Source organism: Anopheles merus, chromosome 2L, assembly GCF_017562075.2.
Source record: "Anopheles merus strain MAF chromosome 2L, AmerM5.1, whole genome shotgun sequence".
Classification (NCBI taxonomy): Eukaryota; Metazoa; Arthropoda; class Insecta; order Diptera; family Culicidae; genus Anopheles; species Anopheles merus.
In genome coordinates this window covers 30,447,440-30,455,485 of record NC_054083.1, presented here as the reverse complement: position 1 = coordinate 30,455,485, position 8,046 = coordinate 30,447,440, and positions in this window count along the sequence as shown.

Below are 8,046 nucleotides of genomic sequence, written 5' to 3'. Positions count from 1 at the left end.
ACCCTACCCCAATTTACTAAAGACGTTCACCTTGCTCAACACCTTGCTCCATTCGAACAACAAAAAAGTGAGAAATGGTAAAATTTGCATAATTTATGATCGTTTGCATAAGGATGTGCATAACACGCAGACGGTGACTCTTGGCCGGTGTAGACGAAATAACTCCTCATTTGCCACGGTTTCATGTGGCCACGCTAGGGAAGGAAGATTGATTTCGAGAAGCATTATCTAGCACTAAAAATAGAGGTAATTCAATGTTCATACATTGTGTAGTACAGCGAAAGAAATGCAAATACTTGAACGGTTTCTTGCTACAAAAAATATGACTGTCTGGGTTGATATTTCTGTGAGATTATTTTTTTTTTATTCAGTAGGGACTAGTGATGGGGAAAATGAAGATTTCGTCGGAATCGATTCCGGCTAGCTCCGAAATTTTCTGGAATCGATTCCGGATAGTAGGTCCAGAATCAGTCTTCAGTACCGATTCCGGAACCTATTTCGGAATCGGCTCCGGAACCAACTCCGGAATCGGCTCCAGAATTGGTTCCGGAATCAGCTCCGAAATTGGTTCCGGAATCGGCTTCGAAATTAGTTCCGGAATCGGCTCCGGAATCGGAATTGAATACGGATTTGGTTCCGGAATCGGCTCCGAAATCGGCTCCGGAATTGGAATTGGCTCCGGAATCAAAATCGGTTCCGACATCGGAATTGACTCCGAAATCAGAATTGGCTTCGAAACGGAGTCGGTTTGGGCATCTTCATAGGAATAGGCGTTTGGGTACAATGATGCTATGTGTTGATAGGGACAAAGAATACTTGTAAATGATCTATTCACATCGAGATTCGCGGACTTATTTCGCTGCCCACACTTCTTATTTCAATTCAAACCATTCCATTTCTGGAGTCAAGTTCTGATTCCGGAGCCGATTCCGATCCTGGAATCGATTCCGGAGTCAACTCCGGAATTGATTCCGGAGTTGGCTCCGGAATCAACTCTGGATTCAACTCCGGAATCGGCTCCGAAACCAACTCCGGAATCGGTTCTGGAATCGACTCCGGAATCGGAATCGATTCCAGCGTCGGAATCGGCTCCGGAATTGATTCCGAACACGGTTTCGGAATCGGGTAGGTCCGATTCCGAGCTCCCACCACTAGTAGGGACGGCTTTGCCGTATTGCTTATCTGTGAGATTATTTGATTATATAAATTTTCAAGGTAAAATCTTGTTAATACAGCGAAATAAATTCTAAAAAATATTATTTTTTTTTTGTAAAAAAAATCATACAAAAAAAGTAGCATAATAGTCTTCTACCAATATGTTTCATTACATGAATTCTATGAACACTTGATTTAACGAATTGTTTAAATAATACACCTTTTTCTACGACAACATTCGTTCAGCCGCTCAGATTAAGTGCCATTAATAAAAGGAAATTTTACCCCAAAAAAACAAATACCACATGCAACCTTTTGTCAACGACCCACGACGCAAACGAACAGTATCATTTGAACATAATGTGTACCTTTTATCTTAAATTCATAAATTGTCATCCTCCGCCTCCGGAAGTCATTTATGCTCTTTCGCACCAAAAAAAAAAAAAACAATAACGGGCACAACAAAAGCTGGACGCAAACAAAACAAAACGCTAGCAAACAAAAAGCCATCCAACCAAACACCAGTCTGCCGTTGTTGATACGCTGTAAATAATTGTTAAACTTTTGCTCTTCCTGCTTCCCAAGCATTATCAATCTCGTTCTCGTTGCTGTGTGCGAAACAAAAGCTCGGCCGAATGTGTGAACAAAAATGGCAACGCTGCAGCAAAATGCGAACGAGTCGACAAGCGGCAGCGTGTAAATTCTAGCACCGAAAAAAAAGAAGCTGACGTATAAGAGACAGAGGGAGAGAGAGAGAGAGAGTGTGAGAGTGTGTATGTGTGTGGGAGAGAAAGGGAGAGATGTGAAGGATGGCAAGGAAATGCTGTGGTTTATGCATTAGAGGCGACGGTTTCGGTAGAGATCTTCATCTAAAATGCTATTTACCATGGCTTTTAAGCAACCGAGCGAAGCATTGAACCGGAAGATCTAGCCGGCACAGCGAAGGTACCGGTCGGTCGCTGTTCGGTCGGACAAAGGAAGCCGGCTCAAGTCAAAATAACAATTCTTGCCCCACCGTGCCACACTCGTCCGCCCACTTTCAGCAAACTGCGGGAATGGGGAGGATTAGACAAAATGCAAGTCTGGCAATTGTGAAATACAGTGAAAAACAGAGGAGAAAGAGAGAGATGAAGAGACGTAAGAACGAGCGAGGGAAACACATTCACAGCGAAAGGTTGTGTTCGTTTTAAGGACGAAAGACGGTCGAATAAAAAACTTTCCATTTCACTTTCTGCACTTCTCCCGTACGGTTGCAGGACACCTCCTTCTCCTGCAGTCTCCATCCATCGCTTCCCCTTTGCGTACCTTGCTTATTGTCAAGACGTTGACGCTTCCACCTCTCACCCTCCTCCTCCCACCTGCCATGAGAAGGAAAGTTTCCTTTTTGCGCCCGGTCGTATGTTTTGCTTTCTCGTGTGCCCTTGCCCTTGAGCGAGCAGCGAGCATGTTCGATTAAACCGAAACAAGGATTCGGTGTCGATGGTAGTAGGTGGTGACGGTGGTGGCGTGTTGAGAGCAGGTGTAGGGAGAAGAAGAATGGAAGGAAGGGAAGAGAAAGAAAGGTTGGCTGATCGTGGTATCGCAGCGATGGAACAACATGCTTTGGCTGTTCGTGCGTTGGTGGTTCCGTCGCGTTGAACGGTGTGGAGCACACAAGTAGCAAATACAGAGAAAACAGAAAAGCGTAGTGGACACGTCTTCGAATGAACTATGGTTTTCTTTACAAAACAAAAGGTTATCAATAGAAAGTTTCAAAAATTCCAATAAATAAGCAAACTAACATCAAACAAATGATAAAAAATATTAAAATAAGGGAAAATCGAATAAAAACCGTAACAAAAGGAAACTTAAAATTTAAACAATGAAATTCAAAATAAGGAATAACAATTTAAGCATAAAATGTACACCTTCTGAATTGAATATGTAATTCAATAGCACAGGGTTTTTACTTGATTTGGCAACCGTAGCAACGTTGAACGCAACTGCAGCTACACTTGCTTGAATCCGCAACACTGGAATTGTGCTATTGTGCACCGCAACAAGAAAAGGCAAATTTTGAAGAAAAAGCATAATTTTCTTCGTTTTCCCGCTCTCATCTAAATTTTATACACACTTTCATGTCTGCAGCTTCATTTATACTAAGTTTATGGTTTATGATCGTTATTATACTATATTTTCTCGTAACTCTGTTACAGGTTCGGCAGTGCTGCAGCGTTGCTTAAAACTACTTTAAGAAAAAATAATAAGAAAGGGTCTCATGTAAAAATTCATTTGAAAATAAAAAGCAAAGAATTGAAAATAATATAACCAAAATAACCTTAAATTGACTAACATCGCACATATGATGAGAAAAATGTACACGAATATAAGAGAAAAAGAATAAAAGAAAAAAAATACAGCAATAACATTATAACAAAAACGAAAGAAATCAATCAAATAAAACGAAGAATAGTATTAAGTGAAAAAAAAAACATATGGGGAAAATATTACAGTGGAGCGCCGTTTATCCGGGCTCATCGGAACTGAACCTCACCCGGATACTCGAAAAAAAAAAAGGATAGTGAGCCAAGGTATATATTTTATCACAAATTCCTTTTTGTTTTTTGAAATTTATATTAAGGCCGGGCTACATTGATCGTACTCGCAAGCGTTATTTTTATATTCACTAGCGCATCTGGCGGCGACCAGCGCAAGCTAGATGTGGGTATAATTTAAGTGCCAAAATTATTCATGCTTGGTGTCTCATCAAGTTTCGACCAGCCTACCTGTTTGCCGTAGGAAATGTTGATAAACGTCCATAAATTGTAACAAAGTAGGCCGTTAATTGTTGTTGTTGGACAAATCGTCATTCATACAAAGCGTTGGGCAAATTTTTTCCACATCTTCCAATCTCTATCCATCATTGGGTAAAATTATAGCCTCCTCGACCCAAAACGTTTTTTGACAGATAAATTATACCAGCATCTAGCTTCGACCCGCCGCCGCTAGATGGCGTACGCGTTCACAAAAATTACACTACGAAGTACGATCAATGTAGCCCGGCCTTTATGTTTGCTAAAACCTAGACAGCTTTGATTAACGTCACGTTTTCCAATGAGAATATTTGTAATGTGCCATGAATTATAGCGTTGTTTGTTATGATAGTAGGCTCTGATAACCGTCATTTCAAATATCCTCCTCAGTACGCAATGTCAGTCTTTGTATTTAACTGTCATTTTTCAACAGCACGGATAACCGGACAGCTGGATAAAAGGCATCCGGATAAACGGCGCTCCACTGTATCTCCTTTGTTGTATTACTTGTTTCTTTTGTACTGACACAAACATACAACTCTGTGACGTTATGGTGTACCTTTTGCATTGGATTTGTAATATAAATTTCGCCTAAGAAAAAAAAAGTCGGCGTGGAAAACAGTCATAAAATCATTCATTATTTTTGAGTCCTTCATATGTAAAGCAATTGTATGTTATTTTGATATACTAAACATAAAAGCCTCAATACAACCAACAAATAATCAGCAGTCCACTGTCTGCCCGGCTAAAACTCGAGATCAACGCATGGCATGAACCGAAAGGGCAGGAAATAAATTTTCATCATTGCTGGACATTTTTCCAACTCCAACTGCTTACGTTGGGTTCAGGTGTGGTTTCGGAGTTCGGACCACTTCCACCACCACCTCCAACCATGCTCTCCACGGGCTTGTTGTACAGCGTTTTCCCACATTTGATGTATTTGTTTCCTTCTTGCGTCGTCTTGCGTGTGTTGGTGTGTGTCTGTGTAGACCGAAATTCCTTACCGTTGTCTCGACGATGATAGCCTTCGGGGAGTTACGGACAAACACAAAAACACACACAAACACACACATGCATGCTCGATGAACAGGAATAGCGTCTTAGCGAATACATCCCACACACCCATCCCATCCAGCCGCACAATGTAAGAGCCCAGAGCAAGGGCCCAGAATGGACAACTCACACGTGTCTCGTGTTGGTCGGTCCCGGGACACCAGCACGGTTCGCCCGGTCCGCCCAGGGTCAGACAGGTGATCATTTTCGCCCGGTCATCCTGAGAGGTTTCACCTTTCCCGCCACTGTGCCTCCTCCCACCGTCAGACAAGTTTTGGAGCAGACCTGGAGCTGTTTGTTGTTTTTATCGGGTAATGTTTTCGTCCTTAGCGTGTGTTTGTTTTTTCGTTTCTTGCCGTTAGAAGGATTTGTTACTAGTCGTGTTTTGTGTTTTCTTGTGTCGCTCTTTTCGTTCTATTTTCTCATCCAGCTCTATGCGTCTAAGTCTGTGGCCGAAGGTTGGACCGGTGTCTGCACCCCCTTTTCTGTCGTAGGCGGGCCCGCCAGTTCGTTTGTTTACAATTTCGCTCCAGCCCGGACATGGATATCGTTTAGTGCAATTGAAAAAGTTTTGATTAACTTGCCGAGTGTCCGGGGGAAAGTGGAAAACTTTAGACTCTCTGCTTTTGCTCTTTTTTGTTTGTTTCGCCGTCTGCCAACAGACTGTACGCGTGTATGTGAGGGAAGGTTTTTTGTTGCGACGCCCTCCTGTACACTTACAGCACATTTTATTTGTGTTTTAACTAACGGTCACAAACAGAAGCAGCGGAAAAGTGTTCCCACAGAGCGAAAAGCATTACAGTACGTAATGTCTAGCAACGATAATGTGAATGATGGTCAGTCGGGAGCGAGATAGAGAGAGATAATGAAATGATTGGCCAAATGGTTGAGCTCTTCGGACCATTTGGCTGTGGGAGGAAATGCATTGGAACGTTGGAACGAGGAATGATGGTGATGGATTTTAAGGTAATGAGATTAAGTCCGTTAATTCGACGAAAGTGCACTTGTGAGTGTGTCGAATGAATGGCAGGAGAGCTTACTGGGATAAAAAGTACTCATGTTGAAATGTGAATTTAGTGGATGTAAAGTGCTAAAATGTTTAAAAGTGGATTCAAGTTTGTTAAAAAAATATATAAATACTTTGGAAAATTTAAATTTAAATAAGAAAATTAAAAAAAAACAAAAATTCGTCGAAAATAACAAAAACATGAATAAATACAGTTTCTATGTTTCTTAATTTAAAGCATCTTTCTGAGAAATACCATGCGCCTCCATCCGTCTCCATCAGCTTCCTTATCGATTTTAAATGCTTTTTATACTTCACAGGTACATCCGACACTCCATTGATTGGTGCACAATTTTTTGTGATGCTCTCCTTTAACACTCCTCCCCCCCCCCCAACCCCTCCATGTCATTGACAGAACATATTTGCTTAATGCTGCCATCAAAATGACACAGTCGACCACAAAAGCATACTTCTCGGCCTGCTCTCCCCCTCCGCACCCGATCGCGGCTAATAGACCGACCGAAAGCGAACCGAAAAGTGTCGTTATTTTGCACTTTCATCTGCGAAGCATAAAATTCCTCTAACGGCCACGACAACACGCGCCAGCAGCAGCAGCACGAGCAGCAGTGTCATCAGCACCAGAAGCAGAAAAGCTCCGCAGAATGTGCAATCTGGCCAGCGAGAGATAGCGACCGATTGCTTTATCTTTATGGTAGCCGGTTCACATAGTGGTGGCCGGCTGTGCCCATCGTATTAATGGTACTTGGAACGCACATTGGCCGGGCACACACACACAGACAAAAGCGGACCGGCCTTGGCACGGGGGAGCACGGTCCTTTGTGCGGCTGCGTTGGTCGCCGAACTAGCAGTAAGAGGACAGTTTGTTTCGAGCAGCTTCCCAGGCAAAAAAGAAAAGCAGAAGAACCATTAAACTCATGTTCGCTTCAGCGGTGTTGAATCGGGCCAAAACCTTTAGCTCAGCACCATAAACATACCCATCGTGTGCAGGGTTAGCCCCGGTTGCTCTTGGAGCTACTGAAGGGAGCGAAGCCAGGAGACGAACTTTTTTGTTTTTTTTTTTTTTATAATTTTATCAACAACTACCGAAAGTTCAACCTGTGCCAACCATTAGCTGTAAATTTGAGGACATCATTTCGCTGGTTGCTTCCATATCGCAACCCGAACTGCACGAAAAAAAAAAAAACGCCACGTGCCACGATTCAAGTGTTGGTCCATTTTTGGGCAGCGCAAACTTTACTCTCGAACGGAGCTCGGAGCTCACATTACGGTTTTATCTTTTGCTTTGCGTTAGCCGAAGACATATTTTAGCCACTTTCGCGCTCCGGCTGGAGCGATGGGGCAGAGCATGTTCATGGCTGTTGGATTGTTTGAGCTTCGTTTTTGTTTCTAATACGCTTTGCCGTACTTACTTTGGTGCTCATTGTGGTTCAACGTATGGCTAACAGGCAGATAGGATGCGACGTGAAACTCGTTAACAGATAAAAAATAAACTATACGCCCATGACAAAGTTTAATTCATGGTCATGAACGTTACTGCTGCTGCCACGGAACTTTTTGATGGCTTTCACAGGTTCACAGTGACTGCTGACGGGAATGCTGTACAACAATGTAATGGAAATGGCACGGAAAGCATCGATTATGGTCACATATGGCTTTTGTAGTGTTTTATGGTAAGGATAAAAGGGGAGCGCATACCACTCAATGACACATTACGCTGGTGAATGTATGCCGGGACTTAATTGTAATACAGCTGCGAAGTGTCCTCATACAAACCCCGTTTTTCAATACGCCTGAAGGTATGCAGCACGCACTGCACCAGCGGTGGCAAACACTAGCATGAAGCGTTTCGCTCAACGCTATCCCTTATTTGCGTTGCTTTTAAACTAAAAAAAGTCATGTGGTTCATTTTTTTAAATATTTTAAATAAAATATACAATCTTTTATCCGATCCAGCAGAGCAATTTACCATTCGAGGGCCAGTCCCTGTGCGGGATCACATTGCAAATCAACTCTGTCGGC